The sequence below is a fragment of the Bufo bufo genome, chromosome 6 (genome assembly GCF_905171765.1).
Source record: "Bufo bufo chromosome 6, aBufBuf1.1, whole genome shotgun sequence".
NCBI lineage: Eukaryota > Metazoa > Chordata > Amphibia > Anura > Bufonidae > Bufo > Bufo bufo.
The window spans coordinates 248,714,371-248,717,462 of NC_053394.1; the positions used below are offsets into that span (position 1 = coordinate 248,714,371).

The 3,092-nt window shown below is 43.1% G+C and overlaps 1 pseudogene; it reads right to left on the minus strand.

The window, feature by feature from the left end:
• Positions 1 to 2,025: 2,025 nt before the first annotated feature.
• Positions 2,026 to 2,141, minus strand: LOC121006189 (annotated as a pseudogene).
• Between the last annotated feature and the right edge of the window lie 951 nt (positions 2,142 to 3,092).

Sequence of the window (3,092 nt, forward strand, 5' to 3'; positions counted from 1 at the left end):
GACATAAAAGGTGTTCCTTGATCCGTCAGGATCTCTTTGGGAATGCCTGTTCTATCAAACATATGAAACAGCTCCCGGGCAATTGTTTTAGCTGACGTGTTTCGCAGAGGAACCGCCTCGGGATACCTAGTGGCATAGTCTAAAACCACAAGAATGTATTGATGTCCCTTTGCAGACTTCACCAGGGGCCCCACCAAATCCATTGCAATCCGGTGAAAAGGTACCTCAATGATGGGTACCGGTACCAAGGGTCCCCGGTAATGAGGCGCAGGGAACGTCAACTGACATTCTGGGCAAGACGCACAGAATCGTTTGATTTCTGCAAATATACCAGGCCAAAAAAAACTCTGGAGTACCCGTTGCTGAGTTTTCTCAGCTGCCAGGTGTCCTCCCATGGGGTTTTTGTGAGCCAGGTCAAGTACCACTTTCCTATGTGTTTTGGGAACAACTAGTTGCTCTACGACTTCACCCCTTATATTATCAACACGATAGAGAAGATCATGGTTGACGGCAAAGTGAGGGTACACCTTCTCCAAGCCCGTACTGTGGGCAACCCCATTAACCACAGCAACATTTTTCCAAGCATGAGCTAACGTTGGGTCCCTTAGTTGGGATGTGCCAAAGTTATCTTGAGAGCAGTTTATTTCTGGCATAGGTAACTCTTCCACAGACTCTTGAGGTATCTCAGATTCCCCCACTAGCACAGAGAAGGGGAACTGGTCAGGCTCAACTGGGGCCAGTCCACCGGCTGGTACTTCAGAACCGGAATCCCCAAAGTCAGGCAGGCTAGCCGGAGTTTCATCCCCCACACTTAGGGAAATTTGAGGTGGAAACTTGACCATCCACAGGTCCCAGAACAAAGGAAAGTCCCGCCGTAGTATGACACTATGCATCAGGGATTTAGATGCTCCAACCTCATGGGACGTCACACCAAACTGAGTCTCAATGGGGACCACCGCTGTACCATAACTTTTTGCATCACCATGTATGCACACAACACCCATGCACTGTTTTTTCAGCTGGTCTGGAGCTACCAGGTCTGAATGTACAAGCGTAACGAGGCTCCCAGAATCCAGCAAGGCCTGTACACTCCTTCCACCCACTTTGACCTGTGCCATGTGAGCCAGTGCAGATGTCAGACACGCTGGATGAGCGAAGAAGGAAAGGCGCCGAGCGGCTCCACACTCCATAGGTTCTGGGACGTCAGGACATTTAGCACACACAGAAGAAGTTGTGACCACCTGAATTCCTGGATCCCTGTCCAAAGACTTCACCTCTCGAAAACAAGGAGTGCCCACCGTGCATGCGATCCTCGCTGCACTGGAGATATATGAAAGGTCACCATCAACACGCTGAAAGCCCAGGACCTGAAAGAAAAAACAATTAGCCCAAAACTCAACCCACAAAGAGGATCATAAAATTAGGTCTAAAAAAGATATCGTTCATAAAACACTGTTATATACATATACCATTATTATTAATATATAGATATATGGAAATATAGATTGTTATTTTTATTTTTTTTGAATATACATAAAGGAACACCACAAAATCAAAGAGGAAACCACCCTAATGTAAAATTAGAGCCCACCATATGTGAAGATAAAACGAATATCAACGAACCTTACCTACCAAACCAACCCAGGCGGAGGGGAGGTACCTGCCCAACATTTTACCGAATCATCATAAATGACGGACCCCCAACTCAAGAGTACTAATATTCCTTACACCGACTGAAATAACAACCGAAATAATTATAATTTTTTTTATTTTTATTTATTTATAATTATTCATTATTTACAGTCATTCAATTATGTATTCATATTGGGTGAGAGATTCCCAACCCAAGAACACAGCAGGAAAGCAAGCTGCTAAATCACAGACCTACAGCTGCAGACTATGCCATCCATATACAATGAAAAGACAAACAGCCTGGAGAAATTATCAATCAGCCAGAACAGAAGGCCGAAGGGGACGGCAGGGCAGAAAAAATTTAATACACCCCAAACTATACCCAAATCGCCTATGAAATTTTGGTAGAGATACCACAAGGTAGGTGGCATACATGTGTTGTGAGGGCTGTGCATCCTAGTCCATCCTTGTCAAGGGGGGTGCTAAGCTTCCCATCTGTCAACCAACCCAAAGAAACTGATGCATCTCTATCACCGCTGCCCAGAGTGAGATCCGAACCCATGCATCCAGAAACGACCTGAACTCAGTGACCTTGACCGTTCGGACATCCAGACCAAACCGTACAGTGAAACGAGTCATGTAGAAAGATGATTGGAGGATCACCATGCTGACCTGTGAAGACCTAACAGGAGGACCATTCAGTGGTTGACCCGTACAAACATAATAAGAAAACCCGAATGTGTCCAACAAACCCCAAGGAATAGAGCGACTGTAGAGGGATTACTACTACCGCGCCTCCCCCCGGAAATATGAACTAAGAACGTCATAACATTCTTGGAAGCCCAAATAGTGTATTTTTTTTTTTTTTTTTTTTTTTTATATCTCTTCCCAGGTAGATAAGGTGATGTGAGCTCCAGGCCCACTGATCAGGAGGCGATGACACTACCCCTAAACTAGTAACTTGACACAAGCAGGAACTTAACATGGAATACTACTTTCATCCAGAAATCACCCAAATATACCGCTCTCATACTCCCAATGTGCATCATACATATATCTAGATAGAAATACATACAGGGAGTGCAGAATTATTAGGCAAGTTGTATTTTTGAGGATTAATTTTATTATTGAACAACAACCATGTTCTCAATGAACCCAAAAAACTCATTAATATCAAAGCTGAATATTTTTGGAAGTAGTTTTTAGTTTGTTTTTAGTTTTAGCTATTTTAGGGGGATATCTGTGTGTGCAGGTGACTATTACTGTGCATAATTATTAGGCAACTTAACAAAAAACAAATATATACCCATTTCAATTATTTATTTTTACCAGTGAAACCAATATAACATCTCAACATTCACAAATATACATTTCTGACATTCAAAAACAAAACAAAAACAAATCAGTGACCAATATAGCAACCTTTCTTTGCAAGGACACTCAAAAGCCTGCCATCCATG